The sequence below is a fragment of the Gracilinanus agilis genome, chromosome 1, assembly GCF_016433145.1.
Source record: "Gracilinanus agilis isolate LMUSP501 chromosome 1, AgileGrace, whole genome shotgun sequence".
NCBI lineage: Eukaryota > Metazoa > Chordata > Mammalia > Didelphimorphia > Didelphidae > Gracilinanus > Gracilinanus agilis.
The window spans coordinates 250,468,781-250,486,813 of NC_058130.1; positions in this window are offsets into that span (position 1 = coordinate 250,468,781).

The following is an 18,033-nucleotide window of genomic DNA, read 5'->3' on the forward strand; positions in this document are numbered from 1 at the left end:
GCTCCAAGGCAGAAGAGTGGTAAGGGTAGGCAATGGGAGTCAAGTGACTTGCCCAGGGTCACACAGTTGGGAAATGTCTGAGGCCAGATTTGAACCTAGGACCTCCCATCTCCAGGCCTGGTTCTCAATCCACTGAGCTACCCAGCTGCCCCCTAAAATGGCATTTTTAAAACAATGTAAAACCAAATTTGGAGGATGGAGTTATTTTTCTTTGAACTAAGCTTTCATTTAAAATTTATTATTATTTACCTACTTATTGTTATTATTTGCCTAAAATTATTATTATAAATTATTTTATAAATAATAAAAATTTAAAACTTATTTATTTAAAATTATTATTATTTAAAACTGTTACCTTCCATTTTAGAATCAATACTATGTATTAGTTTCCAAGCCAAAAGAGTCATATGGGGTAGGCAATGGGGTCACACAGCTAAGAAGTATCTGAGGCCAGATTTGAATGCAAGACCTCTTGTCTCTGAGCCTGGCTCTAAATCCACTAAGCCACCTGCCTGTCCCCTTTTAAAATTATTTTTAATATGTCTTCTACCAATGGTTACAAGATGGGTACATTTTGGGTGCCAAGTCCTGATTTTTTCTAAGTGGGATTGGTTTGTGGTAATGTAATTGCTATCACTACTGCCATGGAAATCAACAGCAACAAATTTTGCAGGGCAATGTAAACCCCTATATCTTTTAGGAATCATGATCAGGATTTGACCTTAGTTCAATTATCCTTTTGTTTCAAGACCAATTCATACGAGTCCAAGCAGCTGTTTTTGTGGTGGTAAAGAACTGGAAACTGAAGGGATATCCATCAATCGGCAATGGTTGGATAAATTGTAGTCTGTGTTTGTAATGGAATTCTATTGTGCCATAAGAAAGTGACATGGGCATTGTGCAGAGATGGCAGGGACCCTGTACCCCTTGACTCTGGCAGGCTGTGAGCAGGGGCATTCCCTTCCCCCTTCCTGCCCTTGAGACCCCCAAGGCAAGGACCATTGTCCTTGGAATTCCTTTGAGTTGAGATAGGCTAAGAGATACACCTCCAGGACACACCTGGACAGTCTAGGCCCTGAGGGTCTAGGACTGACCCTGCACCAACTGAGTGCCTGAGTGCAGGGAGTCAAGTACACACTACTGGAAAGGATACCAAAGGGCAAGAACTGGGGGACCCGGGGAGAGCCTCCCATGGCTGCTCCACTCATGCTGTCTTGCTGGCCATTAATCCTATCTTACTAATAAATCTTTCTTTTTTACTTTTAAGCTAAGTTTGGAGTCCTCTCATTCTTGAGAATGGTTTCCTTCCCGAACCCAGGGGTTCACCAATTTGCTCCCCTATAACATTTTGGCGCCCAACGTTTTTTGGCTCTCCTGGAAGCTGCTCTTGTTCCCGGATTGCTCACGAGGACATAGCTTCTCAGGTAGGAAGGAGCCTTTCTTGGACTCCTGAAACCCCCATCTTTTGGTGATATCTTTGTGGGTTCTCTTTGCTTGCACTCTCATAGGGTACGGAATGTAAGGCCATTACCCAGGTTCTCCTCAGTGTTTAAGCACTGGGTTGCAGGTTCTCCCCCAGTGTACGTTGTGTGGTGCTGGGTGACAGGTTTTGGGTTTTCTCCTCAGTGGACACTGTGTGTGACACTGGGTTGTAGGTTTCTCCTCAGTATACACTGGGTGTAATACTGAGTGGCAGGTCGGGCACCTTCTGTGGACACACAGTTGGTTGCAGGATTCTCCTCAGTACCCACTACTGGGGACTGAGTTGCAGGTTTCTGGGTCACAGTTTTTTTGTCTTTTTGTGGGTTTGGCCCTTTTTTCCATACCACTATGGGACAGAGACCGAGCGTACCCCGTGATTCCCCATTGGGGTTTATAATTTTAAATTGGGACAAATTGGCTTTAAAAAACTTGAGGGAAAAGAAACTGGCTTTTCTTTGTAATGTAAAATGGCCGAGTTATAGCCTAGACAAGCAAGAAGCATGGCCTATCCATGGCACCCTAAATCCTGATACCATCATGCAATTAGATTTGTTTTGTATAAGGGCAGGGAAATGGACAGAATTTCCCTATATAAGAATTTTTGTAGAATTGAACCAAAACCCTGAATTTAGGAGGTTCTGCCTCGCAACACCTTTGCTTGCTCCTTCAGGGAAGACCAGCCAGGAGGATATTCCGGATGATTTAACATTCTATGGCACTTTCCCCTCCCTTAGAAGCAGAGAGATAACACCTCCTCAGGCTGAGATACCACAGCCTACCTCCACATCCACCCCAGATTCCTTTGTTCCCTCAGCTCCAAAACCCCTACCTTACCCTTTAGGCTCAGAGCCAAAGGCCATGTTCAAAGCTACTCCCAAGGGTAATATCCTTTTGTGCCCTCCACTGCCTGGTAACTCGCCCATTCCTCAGCCTAGCCCACTCCACACTCGGTACAGACTGAGCTACGGTGAGGGGGCTCACCCTTTCCCAGTGAGAGAGGTGCCCTCCCGAGATGGGTTGGCCCGGGTACAGGTTCCTTTCTCTATGACAGATCTAGCCCAGATTAAGGAGAAGTTGGGTCGGTACTCTGAGAACCACACCAGATTCATTGAAGGGTTTAAATCCCTCACCCTACAGTATGATCTGTCTTGGTCAGACGTGCACATCATTCTTGCTACTTGTTGCACCCCAGATGAAAAGAAGGGAATCTGGGACTTGGCCATAGCAGTAGGAGATGAGAAAACCCTCGGTGGCACATGGGCAGGGGTCCCAGGCCCTACTGCTGTCCCTGTACAAGACCCTGGATGGAATTATGGAAATGAGAGCCACCGAAGTCGAAGAAACCACATGTTAGACTGCATTTTCCAAGCCATGGAGAGAGGCATTAGGAGGCGAGTGCACTACAGCAAACTTAGGGAAGTTACTCAAGGTAAAGAGGAGAATCCTGCTCTCTTCTTGTCCAGACTAGTAGAAGCTATGAAACAATATACAAATGTCGACCCCGACACTGATGAGGGGGCAACTATCTTACGCCTCCATTTTATAGGACAGTCAGCCCCAGACATCAGGCGGAAACTGCAAAAGCTTGATCTGGGACCCCAGACTCCAACTAACCAATTACTAGATGCTGCTTTTAAGGTGTTTCACAACAGGGACCAGGGAATGGAGGAAGGACACACCCGAGAGAAACTGCTTGTAGCCGCTCTCACTTTTTTGACCCTGACCCGTGGGCAGAAGCTGAGGGGCTCTTGCCATGCCTGTAGACAGTATGGGCATTGGTCACGGGAGTGTCCTTTGAAGGAAAGACCACCCTCGTCTCCGTGTCCAGCCTGTGGGCAACAGGGACACTGGAAATGTCAGTGTCCCTCCTGGCAAAGACCCCGACGACCCAAGAGGCATCCTCCTATCTTACAGTCTCCTGAAGGCCCAGAAAAGGGGTGCCTTAGGGCCGGCTTGCTCCCGGTTTCCATCACAGTGGCTGAACCCAGGGTTAATCTTGAGGTGGAAGGTAAGCGGACTACCTTTCTCAAAACGGGACCTACTTTTCCTGCCCTTCCTTCACACAATGGTCCTACATTGCCTTTGCAGCATCAGGTAATTGGGAGAAGGGGGGAGATACCTAGATGTAGGGACACCCTAGCCGGTGCCCATGAGGACAGATTATCACAATATACATTTCTGGCCATCCCTACTTCAATACGTCCTTTATTAGGAAGAGACATAATGGAGAAGCTAAATTCTAAATTGTCCCTTATCTCAAATCAAAATTCCCTAGACACTCCTTTGCAAAGACCTCCCACTATCTCATCAAAAATCTGGGAGAAAGTACCTTCTATTGTTTGGGATCAAGGCATTCCAGGAAGAGCTACTCAGTTACCCCTTAACTCTCCCCTCCGGCCAGTGAAAAAACCCAATGGTGTAAGAATTAAAATTTAGTTATTATAGCTATATATTAAAATTATGTGGCCGCCAGGAATCAACAATTCAGGTTGATTCCGTAATTAAATCAGACCCAAGTCAGCATCGGGTTGAGGAGTTTATTTACAATCAGGTAGGTAAAGTAGGGATAAAGAGAAGAGGGAGGTTAGAAATCTAAATAAATGAAGCTGTAAGCCGCAAGGCCCAACAGCCGGATAGGCAGAGTTTAGAATTGGCCCAGCTAGGCCAAGGAAGCCAGCCTAACTTACCCACGTGACAATACAGAGTGTAAGCTGTCTGTGGTCTCAGGAGATGCTTCTTCTTCCAGTTCCAGACGGCAACTGCCCCCACAGGAAGTTCACTCACTTACTTAAAGAGAATGTGTCTTTCATCACTTCCTGTGGTCCACCTCTAATTCAAATGGACAAATGGCAGTTTCTACATTGATTTGGACTGCCCAAAGGGCAGTCCCTTATTCTTGATTTGTTACTTATTGTCACGTGTGGGTAACTCGTCTCCCCTCCCCACTAAGGGAGGTGGGAGTGACATCATTAGCACGCCTGTGTTGAGTAGATTCTTGACTATTAACGGGATCTGGCTAATTCTATTTACAATGGGACTTGGCCTATGGTCCAAGACCTTGGGCATATTAATGCAGCACACCCCATTGTCCCTAGCTCATATACAATCCAAACTCAGATTCCAGGAAACTCTCGGGGGTTTTCTGTGATTGACTTGAAAGATGTTTTCCCCTGCATACCTCTACACCCAAAGTGTAGATTCCTTTTAGCGGTTGAGTGGGTTTTTCCCTCAGACCCCAGACCCCAACCAGTCAGGCGTTGTGCCCTTTCACTGGACCTCAGAGACAGCCTGCACCATTTTAGGGCTGCCCTCAACAAAGACTTCAGAGCTCTAAAAATGACCAATAGCTCCATTTTACAATACGTCGATGACCTCTTGATTTCTAGCCCATCAGAGGCTGCCTGTGTCATGGACACAATTTCCACCTTAAAATTCCTAGGATTTGTAGATGAGAGAAAGCAATTTGCCCTCCGCGTTTTAGCTCTGTACCTGGAACCTGATCTGAGGCCAGTGGCTCAAAGTAACAGCACTGGAGCTCCCAGACCCCCTCTTCTCCCTAAGCCCATCCTAAGGAGAGGGGAATCACCAGGGGAAGATTGGCAGATCGATTTCACCCACCTGCCACCTTGCAAAAGGTGCAAGACCCTAAAAAGATCCCTCACCAGGCTATGTGAGGAAGCAAAAGCTGATTGGATCCAATCTCCCAAAATAGCCCTTACTAGCCCTTACTAATGCATGCGAATATCTGGATAAATGGCAAATGGGGACAAAGTCCAATCCCAAGGTAAGCGGGCCAAAATGGAGTCTAGTTCAACCTACCACAAGCTCCGAGTGTGACCAGGTATTAGAGTGTGTGTGTGTTGTTGCATGTGAAAGTGGGTGAAGCATGTCTGGAGTAGAAAAGCAAGGAGAGGAGGTTAGAGGTGTGAATGTCGGGCTGAAAGCCTAGAATGGGAATGGGAAGCTGAGCTGGAGTGGAGGAGCCTCAAGGTACATTTAAGTGGATTACATGGAGAAAGTTGCTTCATGAACTGAAAAGCCAAGGTTTAAGGGTTTAAAGTTTAAATGGTTGTAAATTTTTGCAAAAGAGCTTCTCACAGAAACTTAAAGAACTTAAGTTCTGGATTTCTTCTCATTTCTTTGAGGTTTTGCTTATGTTGTATTTGTGATGTGTTTTAAAAAGGATTCACTAATAACCTTAAAGCTTGTGATTTAAATGTCTAAAGTTGTGTTAACAATTAATTCCTCCCAAAAGCTGAAGAGACAGGACTGGAGCTGGAGATCTGGATAGGAGAAGATCCAGCAAAAGGCAAAAGGAGGTCCAGAAATTCCTAACTTAAAATTCTAACCTTTTCTTCCCAGTTTTGGTATAATGTGTGAAATATTGTATGCAAAATGCACTTAATGTTTTAATAATGTTTGTAATGGGATGCATTTGTTAAATTTGTTATTTGAATGCTGTAAGTTCACATTTTTTCAAGCTGTTGTTTCCAGAGAGCAAGGTTTTTCTGATTAACGTGTGTTCAGAAGTAAAGACGGTTCATTTTTGGTCATTGGGTCATTGTAAAATGACAAGACATGGCTGAGGAAAGGCTTGGCTTTGAATGGGAAGGAAACTGAAGGATTTTAAACTGACAATTTTCCTCTGAAGGAGCCGCTTTAGCCTTAGGCCAAAAGAAAGGCTTTTGAGGCCAGGCTGAGAGAAAGGTAATTTGGAGCCAAGGACAGAGTAAGAAGATAGAAGGGAATTGGACAGGTATTCTGATTTAAAGGTAATTTTAGCTTTTCCTTAGTAATCCAAAGTTTTGGGTCGGGAGAACTTTTATGGGTTTTAGAAGGAATCATGAAATATAACCTGATTTTTGGAGAGTTTTTTTCTTTAGGTAAATTTCCAGAGTGCAACCATTACAATAGATTAGTTTTTGTTCTAAAAAGAGCAGAGAATCTTAGTTCCTATATATAGGTAGTTGAGTTTTACTTTTTGAGTGGAGAGAACTAATCCAATTTGGCATTTATTTATTTTGTGAGCACTATTTTTCTGATAGATGACCATGGGCACATGACCGATATTAGAGAAAGGAATTTCTCACCTGGGAAAATTCTTAAGAAATTTCTAGAAATTTCTAATTACTACCCCAGTTCTGGAGTGTGGGTGAAGTGATTAGAACTTATTAAGATCAAATTTGCTATAAGGCTTGTTAAAGGGATTTTATTCACAACCCCTGGAGCACCTTTATCTCAAGACTAGGAATCAACTAGGTACTTAGGAGCCAAAAGCATGGACAGGAATCCGAACCTGAAAGATTCTCTGAAGAAGACAACTATGAGAAATCCGAAGGAAGCCCAAGATGTCACTGGAACCGATAAGTATCACCTTTCTTAATTGCTCTCTTTTGGCCTTTCAAATTTCTGTAGCAGTCAAAAACTTTTCCATTTTATTTACCCTAAGAATTATACTTACCCTGAGCAAAGACTCTTAAGGAGAGAACCTAGAAGGAAGAGTTATTTTCCAAATATTAGCTAAAGCAGGGAAAATTTAAAATAGTAGCATTTTCCTTTAAGAGGCTTGAGAGTAGTAGTAACTGCTAGATTTGAGAATTCACAGCAGATTCCAGAGTGCTAGTTCAGTATTACAGAACGCGTTTGTCTCAAAGTAGTATCAGAAGAATTCAGGAAAGAAATGATGGAGCCTAGAAATTTGTTAATAAGCAAAGAAAGTTTATTTTAAACCCTGAGCATGGCTAGAGAGAATCTCCATCTAAGGAGAATTGTATGGGAAGGAAGATAATTGGGAACAGAAATGCTATGGAGGAAATTGGTTATGGATGCAGTCACAAGGCGAATGGAAGGACTGAGAAATGCCTAAGCTAAGTTTCTGTCAAGTTCTACAGGTGACTGACTGCCAATCATGACCAACTTATGCATGGCATTAATCCAAATTATGGGAGCCTCTCCCTCATTTTAAGTCACTTCCCACTTTTCTCCTGTTACAGCAATTTTCTCTAATCATAGGATGAAGAAAGCCTTAGAAAGGCAAGACCTAGAATATGGGAAATCGTGAAGGCAAATAGAAATTTTTAGCCATTGTGAATGAGGTTAGCAAATTAGAGGTCCCTTTTTCCTAAAAGGAGGAAGAATTTAGGTCATAAGAAAAATCTGGCAAAATATTAGTGTCAAAAAGGAGGGAAGCAATACATAAATAGTAGATTCTAAGCAGTATTTTAAATAAACTGGGTTCAGATAGAACACTGACTTTCTCCCCAGTACCAGTAAAGTTTATACATCTAGAAAACTAAAGGCAGAAAACAAATGAGATAAGGAAACTTTTGTGACTAGGGAATGCTACTGAAATCACCTACTGACTAGGTCTAAGTTCAATGGTGAAGGAGCCCTTATTGCCAATGAATAGATACTCAGGAAATTGAAAAATGTACCCCAAACTGATTTGGTTAAGGAAATCTCAAGTTAACTGCCTAAGCAAGAGAATTATTTTCACAAGAATTTTTATCTACAGACTTTACATTAGCTGACTCAGTGGCAACATTTTTTTCCTACAAAGTAATAGGCATGATAATTTAAGTAGTTAAAAGGTGAATGAAAAAAAAAATTTTTTTTTAAATCCCCAGCATCTCAACCTCCCCAAAGGGGTGTGTGTGTGTGAGAGGTTTTAAAATTAGGAAAATTTAGTAGCATTTTCAATCTTGAGAATTTTTGGAGTTAATTTTGATTTGAGACTTTTAAAAATTGTTTTGAAGTTGAAGTTGTCATAGTTTTTATATGATTTTGAGATTGTCATCATTGAATATTTAATTAGAATTTTTTCTTGGTATTAGATGATAACTTAATTTTTGGGCACTGAACGGAGGAGAGACTACTTTCAGATTTACAAGCCCTGATTAACCTGTGATGTGGATTTATTTTTGTTTTTACATTTCTACTGTTTGTAGGGTTGATTTTTATATAATATTTTGGTAAAGTAAGGAAATTTTTGATTGGGTGTGTAATTTAAATAATCTTAAAATGGCTGTAGAATGAACTCTAATAGAATCAATTATATAGGATGTCAAGAGTAAGGTTAGAATAATCTTTTATAGTAAGTATGTTGGGAGTTGATCAAGGTCTGTTAAAGAATATGTTTATAGATCTCTTCTAAGTTTCTCTTGCAGCTATGAAGCTTGTCTTGTACAGAGAAAGAAGTCTGCAGGAGAGAGGAGAGAAGAGAGAAGTCTTCAGGAGAGAGGAGGCCAAAGGCATCAGGACCCCAGGATTTGAAAGACTTATAAGACTTGGGAAGTGGGCTAATGTTGTGATTTTCAAAATATGTCGAGGGTAGACTGCCTACCTTTCTCTGGCAAAACTGTCATTGCGCGGGGCACTGGGCAGCGCCCCCAAGTGCCAGTCACCCATACTTGTACCCTAAGGTTTCTCCACCATTAGTGAGAGTTCCATTGTTGGTCGGTGACATTTAATCTTGACCAAAAGGGGGGGGTGTCGACATGGAATCTAGAGTCCCCAAACTTGTAGCTTAGTGAGGTATGAGGAACCCCAAGTTTAGAAATAGTTTTGTAGGTTGAAGACCCCCAAAGCTTGTGCTTGTTCCCTATTCCCGTGAGAATCCACCCTGAAGGGAATCTAAGGCTGGCAGTTGCCGACTGAATAATGGAAATACCCTTTTGTCCTAGGTAGTCTTCCCCTTTGTATCAAAGACCCTTCCCAGGAAGACTGCCTGGGCTGGGACCATCCTTTAGTATCCATTGTGTAAGCAGCCCCTTCCCCTACACCCTAGCCTCTAGCTATGATCCCTTTCTCTAGCTTGATTGTGTCCTATCAGTATAATGTCAATCATCCCTCCCGGCCCCTAGATCTTCCCAAAGGGTATATAAGTTCCCCAATTTCCTTTGTCCCCAGGAGTGGTCATCTAGGCAGAGTCACTTCCAGGGGGATCAGGGAGCAGAGCGAAGCAGTGTTCCTTTAGGCTCTGCACAAGGCACAGCTCTGCATAAGAGGCCAAGTAGCCCTCATCCCCCTTTCCCTTGATTAAAGAGTGGTTTTATGACTATTTAAAAGTCCCGCGTTTTTCTAAGTTAACACTAGAATCAAACTTGCTCCTCCAGCAGATTTAAGACTAAGCCCATTTGAACTGCAGTACAGGAAAGGGAAACCCTTTCTAACCTCTGATGTTCTTTTAGATACAGAAATTATTCACGGTTTTGTTCAGTTTTCTAAACAATTCTGGCAGATCCACCAGCTCTGGAGGGAATATGCTAACAAGATCCTTCCCAAACCCTCAAGAGGGGAGAAAGAGGAATCCCTCCACCCAGCCACACCTGGAGATTTGGTATACCTGAAAACCTGGAGTAGATCAAACTCCAGCTAACACCCCCCCCCCCCCCTCCATGGGATGGGCCCCATCACCTATTTTTGTCCACTTCCACAGAAGTAAAATTAGAGGGGCAGAATACCTCTCATATTAAACCCTTTAACCTCCCCTGGAAACAGGTGGTGAAGGGGGAACAGATGTCACTCATTCCTGTGAGCTGCTGGAGGACCTCAAATTCCTCTTCTGCCAGAAGAACAAGCCTAAGGATGCTCGGGAATGGGTAGACCCCCATCCCCTTTCCTCCTGGTTCCCTTAAATTTCTTACTCCTTTTCTTACATTTTTTTGTTTCTTTAAATCTTGCCAGCTAGACAGAAAACCCCCTAATTTAAACCCTGCGATTTTTTTTTTTTACATTGTCATTTCTTTAGTTGCTTTTAGGATGAAAGCTCTCTCTCATCACAGAAGATGCCACTCCCAGCCTGGATCTCTGGACATTGCCTAAAGTCGACACCTCTCTCCCTCCAACATAGGCAGGGCCAGCTATACAACCATACCCAGCTTGGAAGAAGCTACAGAAGATTGAGACCTTCGTCCCTTTTCCCTTAGATATTTGGAGAGGGGGAGAGGACACGGGCATTGTGCAGAGATGGCAGGGACCCTGTACCCCTTGACTCTGGCAGGCTGTGAGCAGGGGAATTCCCTTCCCCCTTCCTGCCCTTGAGACCCCCAAGGCAAGGACCATTGTCCTTGGAATTCCTTTGAGTTGAGATAGGCAAAGAGATACACCTCCAGGACACACCTGGACAGTCTAGGCCCTGAGGGTCTAGGACTGACCCTGCACCAACTGAGTGCCTGAGTGCAGGGAGTCAGGTACACACTACTGGAAAGGATACCAAAGGGCAAGAACTGGGGGACCCGGGGAGAGCCTCCCATGGCTGCTCCACTCATGCTGTCTTGCTGGCCATTAATCCTATCTTACTAATAAATCTTTCTTTTTTACTTTTAAGCTAAGTTTGGAGTCCTCTCATTCTTGAGAATGGTTTCCTTCCCGAACCCAGGGGTTCACCAATTTGCTCCCCTATAATAAAAGGACAAATATGATGATCACAATAAAATCTAGAAAGACTTATGAAGTAATGCAAAGTGAAGTGAACAGAACCAGGAGAACACTGTATGCAGTGACAAAAATAATGTATGATAATCAACTGTGAATGACTTAACAATTTTTAGCCAGGCAAGGATCCAGGACAACTCCCAGGAACTCAGGACAAAAAAGGATAGCCACCACCAGTGGAAAGAGCAGATGGAATCTGAATGTGTATTCATCACTCTGTTTCCTCTATGAATTTTTCTTTAGGGAAAGCAATAGGTGCCTTGTTTCACAACATGACACACAGGGAAATATGTATTATATGAGAATATATATTTAACCTATCTCATATTACCTGCCTTCTTGGGAAGGTGGGAAGGGTGAGAGGGAGGGAGAAAATACTATTGAATGAATGAAAGAAAACAAAATCAGTCTAATTCCTTCATGTTCTTGTTCTTTTTTTTATTTTAAAGAAACATGCCCCATATGCCATGCCAATGTGGCATAGGACACGGTTTGTTGAGTTAGGAAGATTTGAATTCAAACCATACCTCTGGCACCTACTAGCTTTGTGAGTCGCCAATGTGCTGGTCACTTAAGCTCTCACTGCCCCGGGAAGTCTTTAGGACCCTAAATTGCAGGTGAGTTGCTTATCTGTACTGAAAGAGGGAACAGCCAAACTAGAAATTTCCTGCTCTGATGAAGTCACAGGTCTCAAACATTTTGGTAGAGAAACTAAAAAATATTTCATTCAGTGATATGCTGGAAAATATTTGAAAACAGGATCTCAAAAACAAAGTGTACTCATGACATAATTCTATGTTTACCTTATGCTATTAACATTTTCTCTACTGTTTTCTTAAGGCTAGACAATCAAAACAATAAATTAAGCCCTGATATGAGTGTAAATCCATATCCTTTGCCATCTAGAATGTCGTATTTCAAGTTCTCCTCTCCCTTATAGTAGTGGCTACTAAAGTATATGTGATCCTGACTCTTCCCCAGTTCTAGAATTCTTTTTTTTTCTAGCTGTTTTAGCTTTGATTGGGAAGCTGGGTTTTGGCTATGACATTCTTGGGAGTTGATTTTTTTTCCTGCCAAGTGACCAGTGAATTTTTTCTGTTTCCATTTTGCCTTTTGGTTCTAAGTGACTGGGATTTTTAAAAAAGATTTCTTGAAATAGAATATTTAGGCTCTTTTTTTTCGGCCTTGGCATTCAGGTAGTCTAATAATTCTTAAATTTTTTTCTCCATGATTTCTTTTTCCAGTTAGTTTTTTACTATGGGATATCCTATACTTGTATTTTTCCAGTCTTTTGACTTGCTTTAATATGTATTATCATCTCATGGAATCATCGCCACATTCTGATTTTCAGGGAGTTTGTTTCTTGGACAACATTTTGTGCTTCTTGTGTCCATCTGCTAATTCCTTTTCTAATTCTATTGATTTTCTTCTTTTCTAATTTTTTCCTCAAGCATTTTTATTTCGGTTCAAAAACATTTCTTACTCTTTTTCAAATGCTTACTTTATCTCTTACAGAAATTTTAGTTGAATTGTGCCCAAGCTGTGTTTTTCTCTGAGGCTTCACATAGAGATGTTTTGGAGTCATTCTCTTCTGTGTTTGTCCCTGTCCCTAAAACAGAGAACTCCTTAGTGTGGAATTCTTTTTTTTTTGTTTGTTTGCTCATCCTTCCAATCATCTTCCTGACTTTGGACCTGATATTAGGGAAGAGCTTTAGATACTCTTGAAAAAAAAGGTCTATACTGGTCCTGTTGCTGCTTTCTTGGGATTTTGAGTGTTGTGTTATTCCAGGATCTTAGGGACTGGGATCTGCATACTTTCAATGCTTCCTAAGTGAACTGATCCAGGGGAAAGTACTAACAATTAGGGAAATAAGAAAAGGTTTCAAAGACCTTGATCTGGACCTTGATGAAAGCTGGAGATTCTAAAAGAAAGAGATTCGAAGGGAAGACCATTTTGGACATGGAGAATAGCCTTCCTAAATGGGATCACAAGGAGATGGAATGCCAAGCTCCAGGAATAGTATAAATACCAGTTAAGCTGGATTGTAGAACCAATGAATGTATAGTAAACTTGGAATGATGGCCTAGACATTTGACCCAGTGATCCCATTAGTGGGCATATACTCTAACGAGGTCAAAGACAGAAATGAAATAAGGTTTAAAAATATACCAAAATATTCATAGTAGCACATTTTGTGATAGTGAAAACTCAGTAAAATGGGTACCCATTTACCATACTGCAGTAAAGGAATGAATGCAGTGTAATGTTATCATGTGACTGTGAGAAATTAAAAAAAAAATGGGAATGTTTTTATGAAAGGATTCAGAGGAAAATAAAAAATAATATACACAGTGACTATAACAGTTATAAATGGAAAGATCACTAAAAGGAAAATTAACTGAGTAATTGAAAAGCTACTGAAAGATTCTGAGAACAGAATAAATCAGCTGTCCCTCTTCTTGGTAAAGAGGGGGCTCAGGGAAGGTGTTGCCATGAAGGTAGATTTTTGTGTAGCACCCATGTGGGTCCCTTTAATCTGAGCCTTCCAGTAAGCTACTCCAATTTCTAGGTATTTTATAGGATTAGAATCCTCTCTCACGAGCTCCTACTTTTGCATTTCATTTTTTAAACAAGTCAGTGAGATGATGCAGTTAATAGCAAAGACATTTCAATTAAATAACAATGTTTATAAAGTAAAAATAGAACATTTCCCCCATAAGTCTTCAACTTACTCTCTGGAGGATAAAGATACACTCAGTGAGAGAAATGGACCCATTCTAGGAACCAAGGCTCTATGAATGATGATATGTGGGAAATATGTGACCAGAACACAGATATAGAATGGTACAAATGCAAGGAACACATGTGGCCAGGGCACATGCACACAGGGGAAACTCTTGTCTCTGCTGCTGGCAAGTGGCCAGCATCTTCTATTGAGGTCGTTGTGTTGCTTTTTACTGGATCTCCTCTCTGCCAGCCAGTATTCTCTGCACCACATGCTCATCAATTCTAACTAATTTCAGTCACCTTACATACACCCTGGAACAACTTCAGTCAGGATGCTGAGGTTATGGCTTTTTTTCATCCACTATCATTATCTACTTGGGAGTTGATATGGCTAGTAAATCATTTACCTTTATGTCTGTCAGCCTCCTCTTTAAGATGTTGTAGCTAGATTTGCCTACATCTTTATCTTTTGGCTCCTGCAACTTCTTTTGCTGCTTATGTTTCCTCTGTTAGAAAAGATTCCAGTTTTCTTCAAGAAATATTCCTATATCAATATCTATGAAACTTGTTTCAAACTCATTTGAGAGTTATGGCTAACCTTAATCATCCTTTTCATCTGAAAACTCTGGAGTTCGCTTGTGTCTTAACAGAGTTCTTTGCAGACAACTATAAACTATAGTCTTAGTTTTCTCTCTGCCAGTGGCTATATGAAGATGTCTTCAACCAGACTCCATCAGGAGGGCAATCTCATTTGCCCTTTGACTTCTAAGAATTCTTTTACTAATGGTTTCTCCTCCCCAACCCACCCCAGAATTCTTCTCTGGCCTGATTTACTATTCCTGACTCTTCAGCTTTTCTTTGTGGCTATACCTTTATTTATTTTGTGTTAAATTTAACAAATACCACAGAAAAGCAGTTTCCTATACAAAGAAGAATGAAAAAGAACATAGTGATTTTTTATTATATGCAGTTTGCTTTAAAAAAAAGTTTACAAAAAATTCAACATTACCAAAAATAAGTTCTGTAGAAAGAACGGACAAAATTTGACTGTGGAATTTCTTTTCTTTTCTTTTTTTCCCTTTTACAACATGGTTAATATGAAAAAATGTTTTGCATGACTTCCTATGTAGAAAGAATATCATAGTTCTTGCCTTCTCAATGGGTGGGGTAGGGCCAGGAAGGAGGGAGAAAATTCAGGACTAAAATGATGATGATGATGATAATAACAACAACAACAACAATAATGATTCTTATATAAAATCTGTCTTGGTTTTCTGGGTTTCCTTATGACTTTTTCTGTCTTCTGTGAATGGGAAAAAAAAGCTTCCATGACTTTTTTCCTTTTTTTTTTGTGGGCAACATTATTGCTAGTTTACCCTCCCCACCCCCAATCCTTTCTTTCCTAACTAAAAAAAAAAGAGAAAAACACAATTCATGTAAAAAGTAAGCCTAGTCAAACAAAACCTATATATTTTACATTTCTAAAAATGTATGTCTTGTTCTACGTTTTGAATCTATTCTTTATTAAAAGATGGGCAGCAAACATCATCATCAGTTCTCTGGTCATTATATGCATTAGAATCCTTATGTCTTTCAAAGTGTTGTTATGCCTGTATATCCTGTTTTCTTGGTTCTGCCTTTCTCTCAAGTTTACCTGAATTATCCTTTCCTCACCTAGGTTTCTCAGTTCAATTTTAGGATTTATTATCTTCTCTACTCTCTCTTTTTCTCAAATTAAAAATAAATCAATCATTATTTATTAAACACCTACTATGTGTTAAGTAGTGGGCACTATGGTATTATACAGTTGTCTGCTGGTAAATTATTAACAATGACTTTCCTTTCCCCTCCCCAAATGTACCCATGATCCACTTCTAAGTTTATTCTGTATTATTAACATTTTTTCTATCACCTTTTAAATCTAGACAGTCCAAACAATAAATCAGGTCCTGATTGTAGCACTTGCTGATTTTTGAACTCCCACTGAAAATTTAATAATCAGCTCTCACAAACCTGTTCCAATTGGCTTCCAGCACTCCCTTGCCCCAAACCCTGTCTTGTTCTTTGCAGTAAAGCAACTGCTATGCTGGCTATAAAATTCCAAGTGATATTTTGAACTCTCCCACATTCCCCAGATACCCATTATGCTTGTATTTCATTTTGTTTAGATAATCAGAAGCATTCCCTTTTTTGTTTTTTAATTTAACTTTTTCTTGTTTTAAAATAAGAGACTTAATTTGAGAACACTGAAAAGGCAATAATCTAGAAATGACAGTGATATAAAAACAAAGTATCAATAAAATTAACAAAAATAAAAAGGAAGGCAAGTCAGAAATGGATTGTGAAGGACTTTATTTTTAAAGATTTATTTATTTGTTCATTAAATTAAAATACCAAAGCACTTCCTTCCCTCCCCTCTCCCCGCTAGAGAAGGCATCATTTGGCAAAAAGATATATGTAGATATAAAACTATATATCATTTCTATTTGTGAATTCTTTCTCTGGAAGTAGAAATATACAAGTTATTCTTCAAACAATATTTCTGTTGCTGTAATAATGTTCTCTTAGCTCAGCTCAATTCATTCAATATAATTTCATGTAAATCTTTCCATGTTTTTCCAAAATTAACTTGTTCATCATTTCTTAAGGTACAGTAGTATTCCTTCACAATCATATGCCACAATTCTGTTTATCCATTGTTTAGCCATCCCTCAATTGATGGACATTCTTTTAATTTCTAGTTCTTTGCCACCAAAAAGAGAGCAGTTATAAATATTTTAGAACAAACAGGGTCTTTTCCTTTTCTCCTGATCACCTTAGGAAATAAATCTCATAATGGTATTGCTGAATCAAAAGGTATATACAATTTTACAATTCTTTCAGCGTAATTCCTGATTGCTCTCCAAAATGTTTGGATCAGTTCACTGTTCCACCAACAGTGTATTAGTGTATTAGTGTGTCCCCATTTTCCCACATCCCCTCCAATATTTGTCTTTCTATCCTTTTATCATTTTAGCCAATCTGATAGGTGTGAGATGATATTTCAGAGTTGTTCTGATTTGTTTCTCTAATCAATAATGATTTAGAGCATATTTTCAGATAATTACATGTGGATTGGGTTTTTTTATCCCAAAATTATCCAATTATATCTTTTGACCATTTATCAATTGGAGAATGGCTCATATTCTTGCATATTTGACAAAGTTCTCTATATATTTTAGATATGGGACCTTTATCTGAGGAACTGTCTATAAAAATTAATATCATATTAGAAATGTTAGCAATAGCAATAAAGAAAAAAAGAAATGGGAAGAAATCAGAATGGGCAAAGACAAAATAAAACTATCTCTTTGTAGATGATATGATGATTTACATATGGCAAATCCTAAAAATTCAACTAAAAATTAATGTTAGCAAAGTAGCACAATATAAAATAAACCCATATAAATCATCAGCATTTCTATATATCACCAACAATGTCCTACAAAGAGAGATAGTAAGAGATTAGCATTTAAACTAACCAAAGGTAGAATAAAATACTAAGTAGCATATCTGCCAAAACAAACCCAGAAACCATGTGAACACAATTATAAAATACTATTTATGCAAATAAAGTCAGATTTAAATAATTAGAGAAATATTAATTGTTCATGGGTGGGCAAAGCCAATATAATTAAAATGACAATCTTATCTAAACTAATCTATATATTTAATGGCATCCCAATAAAATTACCAAAAATTATTTTATTGAGTTAGAAAAAATAATAAAATTCATATGGAAAAAAGGTCAAGAATATTAAAGGAATTAATGAAAAAATAAAGAGGTTTAGCAATACCAGATTTTGAACTGTAGTATAAAGTAGTAATAATCAAACTTTTTGGTACTAGTTAAGAAATAGAAAAGTAGATCAGTGGAACAAAATAGAAGAGACATGCAATGAAGTTGTTCAGAATTATAGTAACCTTGTATTTGACAAAAGTAAATCCAAGTTTTTGGAATAAGAATTCATTATTTGGTAAAAAATTGTTGCAGTCTGGCAGAAACTAGATATAGACTATCTTATACTATTTACCAAGACAAGATAAAAATGGATACATGACATAGACATGAAGGGAGATATTATAAGCAAGTTAGAAGAATTGGGAACATATTACCTATCATATTATGGATATGAGAATAATTCACAAATAAATAAGAGATAGAAAGCATTATGAGATGTTATGCTAATTTTTTGTACAAATAAAACTAATGTAGTCAAGATTAGAAGGAAAGCAGCTAATTGGAAAAAAAAAACATTTTTATAGACATTTTCTTGAATAAGGACTTTAAATACAAAGCTGAAGAATTTTATATTTGATCTTAGAGGAAGTAGGGAGCCACAGGCATT